This window comes from Lepisosteus oculatus, chromosome 14 (assembly GCF_040954835.1).
Source record: "Lepisosteus oculatus isolate fLepOcu1 chromosome 14, fLepOcu1.hap2, whole genome shotgun sequence".
NCBI classification, from domain to species: Eukaryota; Metazoa; Chordata; class Actinopteri; order Semionotiformes; family Lepisosteidae; genus Lepisosteus; species Lepisosteus oculatus.
Genome location: NC_090709.1, coordinates 6,309,780 through 6,322,815, shown reverse-complemented (window position 1 = coordinate 6,322,815; position 13,036 = coordinate 6,309,780). Strand labels below are relative to the sequence as shown.

General features: G+C 42.0%; 2 non-coding genes across 2 annotated transcripts; both read left to right on the top strand.

The window, feature by feature from the left end:
* Window positions 1–5,253: 5,253 nt before the first annotated feature.
* Window positions 5,254–5,325, top strand: trnat-cgu (transfer RNA threonine (anticodon CGU)). The gene has a single exon. It is a non-coding gene; the product is annotated as a tRNA-Thr (tRNA).
* Window positions 5,326–9,260: 3,935 nt separating this feature from the next.
* On the top strand, window positions 9,261–9,354 carry trnai-uau (transfer RNA isoleucine (anticodon UAU)). The gene is made up of 2 exons: window positions 9,261–9,298; window positions 9,319–9,354. It is a non-coding gene; the product is annotated as a tRNA-Ile (tRNA).
* The last annotated feature ends 3,682 nt before the right edge of the window (window positions 9,355–13,036 follow it).

Here is a 13,036-nt window from a genome sequence, read left to right as displayed (position 1 = left end):
TTCACGAAATCTCTTAGAGTTACAAAAACACTTGCTTTGTGTATAAAATACATTGTGGATGATTTCTCAGCCTTTACTTTTTCGTTTTTATGACATTTTTTTGACCAAGCACGAATATGCTTTTGTCCATATCTCCGCAATGGAAGCACAGAACGCCTTCAAACCAAAAGCATTTTAAAGACCACGACTTGTGGATATTTCCACAGCCTTTACATCAATCTATCGGTGAGCTAATTATCTTTTTTTAAACCTCCGGTTTTTCATCGATGCGTAATTACACAGGAACTGGAACCCGGGGGACCGCTGTGTGCACACGTTCACAAAGCGAGAAATACTGTTCAATACGGCTTCATGCGAAAAACCCGTATATGACCATAGGAAGCAGAACAGCGCGGTCTCCAATTACCCAGACTGTAAGCACGGGAATAAAGCTTTGTTTGATTTCTGAAACCCTTCCTTTACGTCCTGTTTTCATTCAGGTAAGGGTCAACTATATTGAAAATACTACTGACAGCAGGAAGATTAAAATATTCTTTACTCAGCAGCTTATTAAAAACAGCTCCCATGATGTTCAAACCGATTTTTTACACAGAACACTGACACAGCTTTGTGTTCTGAATCTCTTTTTCTCTTGCTTTTATTTAATGTGGCACAATGCACTGGGATAGGGGTATTCTGTTCACAAACCAATAGCATTTAAACCACAGCACCCACAATGCTGCAGGTAAGTGTTTTGCACACTAAGCAGGTCATCTGACTATTCCCAGCTTTGTTTTGGGTTATGGAACCTTTATTTTTTTATGATTTTCTGAAGATAATACTACAGATGGGATGGGTGGGTTGTCTTCATGGCTCAATAGCATTTCAAATACAGCACCCACACTGCTGAAACCAAGTGTTTTACACACCAGACAGGCCCCCGAACCTCATACAACCTTACTGTGGCTGTGGCCCCTTTCTTTATTTTGTAATGAGTTTCTGAAGATAACACTACAGGTAATACACTGGGACGGGTGGGTCGTCTTCATGGCTCAATAGCATTTCAAATACAGCACCCACTCTGCTGAAACCAAGTGTTTTACACACCAGACAGGCCCCCGGACCTCGTACAACCTTGCTGTGGCTGTGGCCCCTTTCTTTAATTTTTTATGATTTTCTGAAGATTACACTACAGGTAATACACTGGGATAGGTGGGGCATCTTCATGGCTCAATAGCATTTCAAATACAGCACCCACACTGTTGAAACCAAGTGTTTTACACACCAGACAGGCCCCCTAACTTTATATAACCTTGCTGTGGCTGTGGCCCCTTTCTTTAATTTTTTATGATTTTTTGAAGATAACACTACGGGTAATACACTGGGACAGGTGGGTCGTCTTCATGGCTCAATAGCATTTCAAATACAGCACCCACTCTGCTGAAACCAAGTGTTTTACACACCAGACAGGCCCCCGAACCTCGTACAACCTTGCTGTGGCTGTGGCCCCTTTCTTAAATTTTTTATGATTTTTTGAAGATAACACTACAGGTAATACACTGGGACAGGTGGGTCATCTTCATGGCTCAATAGCATTTCAAATACAGCACCCACACTGCTGAAACCAAGTGTTTTACACACCAGACAGGCCCCCGAACCTCATACAACCTTACTGTGGCTGTGGCCCCTTTCTTTATTTTGTAATGAGTTTCTGAAGATAACACTACAGGTAATACACTGGGACGGGTGGGTCGTCTTCATGGCTCAATAGCATTTCAAATACAGCACCCACTCTGCTGAAACCAAGTGTTTTACACACCAGACAGGCCCCCGAACCTCGTACAACCTTGCTGTGGCTGTGGCCCCTTTCTTTATTTTTTTATGATTTTCTGAAGATAACACTACATGTAATACACTGGGACAGGTGGGTCATCTTCATGGCTCAATAGCATTTCAAATACAACAGCCACACTGCTGAAACCAGGTGTTTTACACACCAGACAGCCCCCAGAACCTTATACAACCTTGCTGTGGTTGTGGCCCCTTTCTTTATTTTTTTATGAGTTTTTCAATATGGCACCATTAGACAGGCGATACATGGGGATAGTACATCGTGCTCTTCACGAGTCAATAGCTCTTCAAGCACAACAGCCACAGTGCTGCAACCAGGTGTTTTACACACCAGACAGCTCCCCTAACCTTATACAACCTCGCTTTGAGTTGTTTAACATTTCTTTCAAATCACTTGGGTTCATCAATCATTTGATCATTTTTCAGCGTGGAATAAACCTATTACTTGTTCCTTGGAGATTACCATCTGCTGATAAGATATGATCGCTATATTGACCATATACAATTTCTTGCATAAGGAATTCATATTTTGCATACACCGATCCCCCCGGAGTCCCAAGTGATTCTGGTTTTGGAAAGCTAAAGGACAATGAGCTTCACGATACCAGGGGGACAGTGGGTGGTCAAGTCTCCCCTAAACAATGGATCTTGTCAGATTATGATGTCAGTGCATTTAATAAATGTTGTTGAACTCTCTTTAGCCCAAATACAGAGGAGCCCAGACCCAGAATGTTACACATACTGACAGAGAGTGATCTCATTATGTGTGTTTGGATTTTAACAACTATTTTTATTGTTTGCTAGAACCAAAACAATCTATGTTAGACATTTTCATCTTCAGCCAAAAATACAAACCTGTGTACGTAGTGTGGTGCAGGTTCTTGTCCCATCCTGCTCTTGGTCCAGGTTGGAGGGTTGCACCGATTCTGAATCTTGTTAGCTGGTATGGATGGGTTTGGGGGTGTTGATACCAGAGTGGTCCAGGAGGGGGATTCAGGTGTCTCGGGGGCATTCTTGTTTTTCTATGAGTTCAGGTTGATTCTGTTGGTTCTGTCATGAATCTCCCTCACGCAGGCAAGCGCTCCCGCATTCCCTCGAGCTCTCCCCATACCAAACGTGCACATGTCAATCAGTCCTCCCGGAGCTTACCTACTAACTACGCCTTTGCCTTACTATGACTTCTCCCCTGGACCTCGACCCCGCTTTTCCGACAACTGCTTTAGCCACTCGATTTTGTACCTTCGCCTGTTTTACGCTTTCTCGGATCCTGACCCCAGCCTGTCTCTTCATTTACGCCTCTGCCTACCGACGCAACTTCTACGCCTTCCCGGACTCCGACCCCTGCCAGTCCCTCGACTACGCCTTCGCCTGTCGATTCTGTGCCTACGCCTGTACTACGCCTTCCCGGACTCGGGCCCCTGCCTGTTTACTCCGACTACGCCTGCGTCTCGCGCCAACCCTACCAAGGGCACCGCATTGGATCCCTATCCTCAGCAGTCAGCCCCTGCGTGACAGGTTCTGAGTGTCTTGGTTACATCCGTTTGTGTGTATAGATGAAAAAGCTATTGAAGAGCACCCCCACACCCCCCACCCGTCTCGGTGGAAGTTGCCATGTTCAAAAAATTTAGTTTCAGCAGTGTGGGTGCTGTATTTGAAATGCTATTGAGCCATGAAGACGACCCACCTATCCCAGTGTATTACCTGTAGTGTTATCTTCAAAAAATCATAAAAAATTAAAGAAAGGGGCCACAGCCACAGCAAGGTTATATAAAGTTAGGTGGCCTGTCTGGTGTGTAAAACACTTGGGTACAGCAGTGTGGGTGCTGTATTTGAAATGCTATTGAGCCATGAAGATGACCCACCTGTCCCAGTGTATTACCTGTAGTGTTATCTTCAGAAAATCCTAAAAAATATAAAGAAAGGTTCCACAACCCAAAACAAAGCTGGGAAAAGTCAGAGGACCTGCTTAGTGTGCAAAACACTTGCAGCATTGTGGGTGCTGTGGTTTAAATGCTATTGGTTTGTGAACAGAATACCCCTATCCCAGTGCATTGTGCCATATTAAATAAAAGCATGAGAAAAAGAGATTCAGAATGCAAAGCTGTGTCAGTGTTCTGTGTAAAAAATCGGTTTGAACATCATGGGAGCTGTTTTTAATAAGCTGCTGAGTAAAGAATATTTTAATCTTCCTGCTGTCAGTAGTATTTTCAATATAGTTGACCCTTACCTGAATGAAAACAGGGCGTAAAGGAAGGGTTTCAGAAATCAAACAAAGCTTTATTCCCGTGCTTACAGTCTGGGTAATGGGAGACTGCGCTGTTCTGCTTCCTATGGTCACATACGGGTTTTTCGCACGAAGCCGTATTGAACAGTATTTCTCGCGTTGTGAACGTGTGCACACAGCGGTCCCCCGGGTTCCAGTTCGTGCGTAATTACGCATCGATGAAAAACCGGAGGTTTAAAAAAAGATAATTAGCTCACTGATAGTTTGATGTAAAGAGTGTGGAAATATCCACAAGTCGTGGTCTTTAAAATGCATTTGGTTTGACGGCGTTCTGTGCTTCCATTGCGAAGATATGGACAAAAGAATATTCGTGCTTGGTCAAAAAAATGTCATAAAAACGAAAAAGTAAAGGCTGAGAAAGCATCCACAATGTATTTTATACACAAAACAAGCATTCTCGCAACTCTAAGAGGTTTCGTGAAAGCACTACAGGCGTGCCAAAATCGTTTTCGAACTTCGAGCTAACTTTACCCCGGTCATATGAACAGACTGTAGCTGCCTTAGACGCTTACTTTACACCGCGGAGAAAAGTGGTTTTGGAATGGCATAAATTTAGGCAGAGAACTTAGTCTCAGGACGAATCTGTTGATGCTTTTGTGACTGCACTAAGAGAACTGGCTAAATCTTGTGACTTTGGAGTATTGGAAACTGACATGTTAAGAGATCAACTTGTGGAAAAATGTGCACATAAGAGACTATAAATTGCTGCAGGAGGAAGACTTTAGAAAGAGCTCTTACAGTCGCTAGAATTCATGAAGCAGCTCAAGCAGAATCAAGAATGCTTTCTGACCACAGTGACAAAGTGACACTGAACGGGGTGCTCGCTCAAACTTTACAAACAAAAGCCGAGCAACAGGACGCAGTCATGCTAGAGAAATAGAAGAACAGGGGACGGCTGGCATTACATGTTACAGGTGCGGACTAACAACGCACAAAGCAGATGAATGCGGAGTGTGAACAGCAAAATGTCTACACTGCAAGAAAACAGGACATTGTGCACATGTCTGCAGAACATCACGTCCGAGTTTAAGGACAAGTATCCCTTTTATTGTTGTTGCTGCCTCCAGTTTACATTTGGCGATGTAAACCAGATTCAGAAAAAAATAATTTGGACAACCTTATTCCCATGCTTACTCGAAGGCGCGGTGGCCAAGTGGTAAGGCGTCGGTCTCGTAAACCAAAGAGCGTGGGTTCAAGCCCCACCCGTGCCTGTTTCATTTGTCACCGCTTTCCTTCAGTTTCAAAGTCTTAAAAAACTCGCAATGTAGGGATCTCAATAGTAAGAGAACACAACTGTCGCCAGTGATTAGTATTCTTGCATATCTTGCCTTGTTTTTTAGTCGACAAAGCTTATCTCTCTTCACACCCATCTTCCGAATGATCGCCTCAGCATTGGGAAGGAATGTGCGCTTGGTACAGCCCCCGACTCCATGGTCTGATCACAAACAGATAGGGGGAGCTGTCAGTCCAGGTTGGAAGGAACGTTCGTAAGCACTAAAAATCTGACTTAGGAACGAGAAGACCATGCTTTTTTATACGAGTAAACGATAAAATAATATACTGCCTGCAAGACTATGTCAAGTTCAAGTTCAAGTCCAAGTTTATTGTCATTATACTCATACACAGGTATATGGTATAACGAAATGCTATTTAGCTAGCTCTCGGACATAAGTAGTACAAAGAAAAAAACACAGCAACAATACAATTATATAACAAAAGAAAGACAACAGCCGATGTGCAAAAAACAACAGGCAGCGTGCAAAACAACAAAAAGGTAACAGGTTATGTGCAAAAACATGCATCAAAAGAATGAAATAAAGGGATAGAAATGATGGGGAGTGAGCTTTTGACATGTATGGTAGAGGTAGATTTTCAATGTGTGTTTGGGTTTTTGGTAAGAAAGAAGGCTCTGTGAGGTTCAGATCATAGGTGAGAGGTGAGGAGAGAGTGAGAGAGGCTGGGAGTTTAATAGTTTGATAGTGCGGGGGTAAAAACTGTCTCTGAGTCTGGTAGTCCGGACCCGAATGCTCTGGTACCGTTTTCCATGTCATGCTAAACGCCACAAATTGTGTTCGTCCAGTCGTATCACTCGTCCTAAAGTTACGGAAAATCGGATGCGACTGGTGCAATCAGCACACATTTTTTCAGGATAGTCGAGCGGTTTAAAACAGCAAATTCACAGCTTCGTGTCTTTTAAGCTTTGTGTTTCACTCTCCAAATAGAGGCATGGGTTCAAATCCCACTTCCGACAGTCAGGCGTTTTACCCTGTCTTTTTTACCTGCCTTTACACTGTTTCAGTCTTATTGTGCTCACTGACAATCACAGTACGAGAAAAACGGAGAAACTGCTTAGCAAAAACATAATGGACACAAAAAAGGTTTGTAAACACGTGAATGTGGTTAGCAGCAGTAACGTATGCATTCAAATGTTTAAGGCAGATTTATAACAGCAGCAGAAGAAAGGTGCAGCCTTTGTGAGAATTCGCAGGTTTTTATGCTGCTTGGACTTCTTTCAAGCCTATGAAGTGACCCCTGTTTTATTTTCATTTTCAAACTTCAGAACCGAATAACAAAAAGGTTTAATGTGTGACAGCATTCCGTTGCAAATACCGGTTCCACGATGTATTCAGCGACGGGAATGAAATATTTTAGTGCTGGCTCAAATGCGAGGAATTTCAGAAAAACCCGGAAAAGCAACGCTTGTAGTAAATGACAAATTTAAAGCGTGTAGTCAGCATGAACAGAACAATGCAATGCTCTGTAAAAACGATCTGGAGCCGCAATTACTCTTTTATCTCGGGCAGTTCATTCCGATACGATGTTTCCGCAGAATAAATGAAATGCCGAACTCCAAACATGTTGTTGCCATTATTGTTACTCCTGCTGCTGTAGTTTTAAGCTTTAATCAGTGGGTATGTAATGTTGTAAAGGGGCTGGACTACTTTCAGTCCAAATTCCATTATGTGAATTTATGCTTTTTTAATATAAGCATTAACAATACAATGCGTGCTCAAAAACCGTTACTTAAGCGGCAGTGTTTTGACAAAGTGTGGTATTCGAACAGAAAATGCTGAAGTGTTTAATACTTGCTTGTGAGCAGATCTCCCTCGATTTAGACAAACTCTTGTTCGGCCGATGATTTCAGATCAAAATCTGAATCAAGTGGAAAGAAAGCTGAATTACGCTGGGTACTGGGTATCACTGTTACGCCATCAGGTCATGCTAGGAGGATTGGGGGATCAAATTGACACAGAGGGACCCAATGTGGGGGCTGAACCCACAGTTCTGAGATTAAGAGGTTCTTGCTCTTAATACTGCACCTATATAACTCTTGTGCTACAGCAGTAATGTTTCTGGGTGTGGATGAACATGACATAATAGGTTGACAGCAGGAACACGTGGCCCACAGGCAGTGACAGTATCGCTATCACATTTGGCTGCAGTATATTGTGTTGAGAGCAGCAATAACGTTCCTGCAGAGATGGGAGTGCCTTTAATACAGCTCTTTCAATCGGACAGAGTAACAGGAACTGACCTAAAGTTTCGGCTGTGGATCCATCTCCACATGGGGGAAAGAGACAGTAAAATTGCGATGAAGAAACAGAAAGATTTGTGCTCGCTGCAAAGTAGGAAAGAGGTGGTCAGACACATAAAACAGCTTGGTGATAATTTGCAGCGACAGTTTTATGTTATTTAGTACACGATTTCTCTTCATGTTCTTTAAGATGTGTAATTTGTATGTTGGTTGTATGAGAACATGTTCTTCTAATGTTCTGTCAATTGACAGAGGAGAGCTAGCTGGTGCAGTCGAACAAATCCGTGTCATATTTTTAAAATAGTTTAGCTAATGAGCAACGAGAGTATATATGAATTCTCCCACCCTCCATTCAAAGATAAAACTCCATGTGCGAGTCTAAGTTTCCTTGAAGCTACTGATGTTCGTCATTATTGGACATTCCCGGTGATATTGATTAAGGAGCTCAATTTTTACTTGTTGTAGTTCAACATGTGCAAAACATTCGTGTCCCCTGCAAATATCGGCAAGGTCAGTGATATTCTCAACAATTTGTGCCATTGCAATTCGTGCGATTCATGCCATACTTTTTCGAAATGTATTCTGACATGCCAGGATCATATTTAAAAAACTGGTGCCTTAAAATTTCTTGCACTTCAGGATTTTGATAGTCTGTTACATTGTCTTTCACACGTCGGTGTCAGAACTGTGAGACATTTTCATAATCGGGGAGAAGGCCGTAGCAATAAGCAGAAAGTGCATTCACCTTTTCTCAGTGTAAATCCGTGTTGTGGTGAGTTTTTAAAATTGGTTTGCGATTTTCTGAAATATATTCCATACAAAAATATAATTTGGACAGTCGCTATTTATTTGGATATTCCCTTTCAGTGAAGATGTCTGCAGTATTCCAGCCGGATTAGTACTGATCGAAGAGAGCCATCTACAGGCGAAAGGCGACATAACATCACAGCAGCACCATTTAAGGTGGAACGAAAAACACGCATAAGAAGCTGGCGAATAAGAAGCCAACTTAAGCCTCGTAGCAGACCCTAGGAGGCACGCTCAAAATAATCATCTTTCACAGTACTTCAGAGTCATATTTAGATCGCTTTACTGCAATTTTATTTGACTGATGGGAGATTTGAAGCCATCGAACCTGTACTGCGCTTTCACATTGAAATTGAAGCCATTTCTCATGCTTTCTCTCAGTGTCCGGGCTGTAATTGCGTGTAAAGGAGGCGACTTGAAAATGAAACGTGTAATCACCTTACAGAGGGTCTTCACGACGGGGTGCGTCAGCTAGTTCTCCATTATTGTCAGTTTACTGGACTTCTGAAGAAACCTATCTACAATGAAGATACAAACTGCACGGTTTAAGGCACATGAAGAGAAATCTGTTTGCTGATTGACTCAAAACATGTCGATACAAATAATCTGCCAGGCTGATTGACTTGTCCGACCACCTCTCTCCGTCCCCCTTTGCTGTTAGCACAATTCTTTCAGTTTCTTTTCTTGTATTTTCCTTGCTATTTTATTGTTCCTTTTCCCCATGTGGAGATGGATCCACAACCGAAACCGTTTTCACCCTGTGTTTCTGCACCGTCAGTCTGTATGAAAAACACAAGTTGCACAGCTCCAGTGGCGCAATCGGTCAGCACGCGGTACTTATACAGCAGTGCACAGCAGAGTCATGCCGAGGTTGTGAGTTCAAGCCTCACCTGGAGCAGTGTCTTTAGCTACTGAGAGCAACTGTCGAGTTTATATACTCTTAGGTATTTGATGGAGATAAATTAACATCAAACGAATAAGTAAAGATTTATTTCGAGTCACAATCAAAGAAGGCTCCACAGCTGAAACGTTGTGTTTACCTCTATTTTCAGCATGGAATAAACCTATACTTTTCCATTTGCAGCCCACGCATGCTGTGATGCAGCTCCCTACTTAAATTACTATCAGCTGTGTACCTCCAGTTGACCTGTACACAAATATATGAGAGGGGTCTACTGAGACGAGAGGAGCACTGAAGACTTGATAAAGCTCTCGCATTAGATTATGTGTTTATGTTGTTCCCCAGATTTGTTTAAATGTTCTTTTTCTTTTGAAGTTGTTGCATTTGGTTGTTTTTTTATAGTTGCTAGACAACTACAGGGATTTACCTAGGTTCCCGTAAGACTTCTCGTTTTGTGTTTGTTGTGTTTTCGGGTTACAACAATTTTTTTTTTCTATTGATAGGACCCCACGCATTACTGTGGGACTAGTTAACTTTAGTTCATACATTGTACCTGAAATTACCACATAAACTACTACTCGGTTTTCCTTTTTTTTTAAAAAAAAGGCAAACCTAATGTTTGTTTCTCCTTGCTTCTGATTGGTAGCTACAACGGGTCAGTTGCAACAAACTGGCTGCTGAAATTTGTCAGCAGCTCTGTAGCAAACCTGTTCTCAATTGCAACAAACCTAAAATAACAGCTGCTCCCCATTAGATGTTACTTAAGTAGGAGACTAAGCAGACGAAGTGGAACAATAGATTACATTGGAACTGTCCTGAATGTAGTGGAAATAATATCGTCATTAAGTAATGAACAATTGCTTTCCAGACACTACAATTATTCACAAGGAATTTTATCAATACATATTTTATTAATAAAAGTGTAATATCTTAATAATGAAGTTTAAAGTTATCTATATTAGTAGCTGTATTACAGGTAATGCATGCACAGACTTTATTATACTATAATGAATTTTCAGGTATCCCGGGGAGAGAACTGAAATGAAGAAAATACATATTTAAAAGGGGTGTAAGTCTTAAATGTGTTCTGTCACATAGGGGTGTTAATTGAATAGATTTGTTGTAATATTATTTGACTCTACACTTCTGTTTCTCAGGAGACAGCATTAATATTGGGGATTTGCGGATACAGATAATAAGTTGTACTATACAGGCAAATGTATGGTTACCTTAATGAAAAAAACTCTTATCATTAACCTTTTCAACATTATTATTTAAGACAGTCTTTCAGAACAGTATTCTCGTATTAGTGGCTATAGTCTAATGATAACATTGGTGAAACAGGTGAAATGTGCGGAAAGAATTGGAGATGGAACAGGAGACTCATCCAGTCGATAGAAAGCTTGGGTAGGACTGCACAAACACCGTGCCAGTGCTTAGTAGCGTCATTTAAAAATAATACGTGGTTTAACAATATCAACTGCTCTTCTGTGAGCCCAGCCCCACTACTAGTAATACATTGCCCAAATTTTCAAATTAGATACATGTGTTTTCTACATGTATGTAATTGGTACTTTTTTTGTTTTAACTGATTTAAAATATAATCTTTATAAAACAGACAAAGGGTTTATGTGTCGCGCTGAAATTCACACACAAGTAAGGAAAGATATCGCGCTTAGGAAGAAATCCAGAGTGGAGACGCCGGCGATTGAAAACAACCACATACAGCCTGTATGTGCTCTACCACTGAACTAAACTTCTGACAACTACTGTATCTTTATCTGCAGCACTTTCTTTTAGGAAGAGTGAGGAGTCTACAAGCCTAGAAAATAAGACAACTAAGTGAAAGATACATTTTCACTTTTTGATTAAAGAACATAAAAAACAGGCAGATTCAAACCAGAGAGCAAAGAGTTCCCAGCTGTTTCCACTATATTCCTCCGCTCTTACAACTGAGTTATCGAAAACACAGGAAGCCCACCTTTTGTCTTACATAAAGCACAATGTAGTGCAGTGGTCCTATTTATTTAAATCCCAGTTCGAAATCAAATCTCATTCCCATAGTCCTGTTTAGTTTGAATTTAAGCAGTTGTAGCAGCAATACTTGGTAATAAGACAGAATTAAGCGTTGCTGTGCTTTCCTAAATGAGGCCCCATCTCACTCTCCATCTCTGTGGTGCAGCCACAGAGAAAGTATTCATGCAGGCTGATTTAAGATATTTTCTTTTGATAAGGGACAGCTCCCAAACGGGGATGCATTTAGCTAAGCCTGGCTATCATGATCAATGGTCATCCATTGGCGCCTATCTGTCTAGGGAGTGCCAAATGGACATCTGGACTGCATTCCTAAGTGTCAGGAGTAAGTGACTCGTATCTCACCTTGATCAACCAATCAGGGATTGGCAGGGCGTGGTAACACCACGTGGGTCTCCAATGCCCGCCAAAATCTCAACCTATCAGCACACATCTGTGTCTTGGTTTAAAAGGGAGCGCAACCTCAGATCGGGGCTCTCCTTGGCCATTTTCGCGCATCCTCAGAGACAATCACATGATAACTGCTGTTGTCTGCACTGGGACTTGGACTTTGTTCTAAGCGCGAGGCCGAGGATCCCGTACGTACTCAGAATTCTACCAACGTGAATGCTCCGCTTGATCAACGGCAGCCTACAGTTGGACCCTCGTCGACAACCTGAATAGCTTATTCAGTAGCAGCGCTGGTCTGGGAACGAACCAGCTTCTTCCCGGGCAAAAGAGTGACTTGTGAGGACTTGCGGTCACACTCTGTGCATAGATACTTTCTACTAGCCAGCCGGACTGCTGGTAGATCCCCTCGGAGCAACGACTGCCCTGCGCATCGCAGTTAGATTCCTCCGCCCGTCCAACTCCGAGCTGCACCTCTACTGGTTGGCCGGTAGCCAGAGGATGCCGGGGCAACGCCCATTGGACAACCACTGGAACCAAGGCTGCAACAGAGCCTGTCAGCTGGTTTGGTGTTCGTGCCGGGAAATTCCAAATCCATACACAGTGGATAAGTAAACCCCATGTCCTACATTGCGTCTCGAGAATTCAGTTGTACCTCAACACAAGTTGTTATCAATTTAATTCACGAGTATTGCATTTACTTCCGAGTTTAGAGTAACAGTGGGTAATAACACTGATTAGCGATTTGGTAACCGAACGATATATATTGACATATATTCTCTGTTGTGTATCTCTTTGTGTTTGCATCTCTTCGAGATTATATACCTTGTATATTGATAATCCTCACAGTAAGGTCTGCGGCTTGTATCCAGGCAGACTGGTATATATTTGGTGCACAATTTATATTAATAACTGTATCTCGTGTATTGAACATGTGTGTGTGCGTTGTTAGTTGTTCTGACGATTGATTTTCTAAAAACCACAATTGTCTCAGTAAACCCATCAAACCTCTACACAGCTAAGGAAGAGTAGCTCGGAAAATACCCAACTCAACAAGCGAGCGCGTTGGTTGCTCTTGCTCTTAGTGCAAGGAGCTGTTTTTTATTTCGCATTCATCATTATTAACCAGAAACAGCTGCACAACTGGTCGCATTTGTGATTATGTCACTTCTCTGCTATTCGATGGCTCTGCATTAGAAATGAGAAGTGCTGAACTCTAAACACGTTCTTGCCATAACTTCTACTACTGCTGCTACTT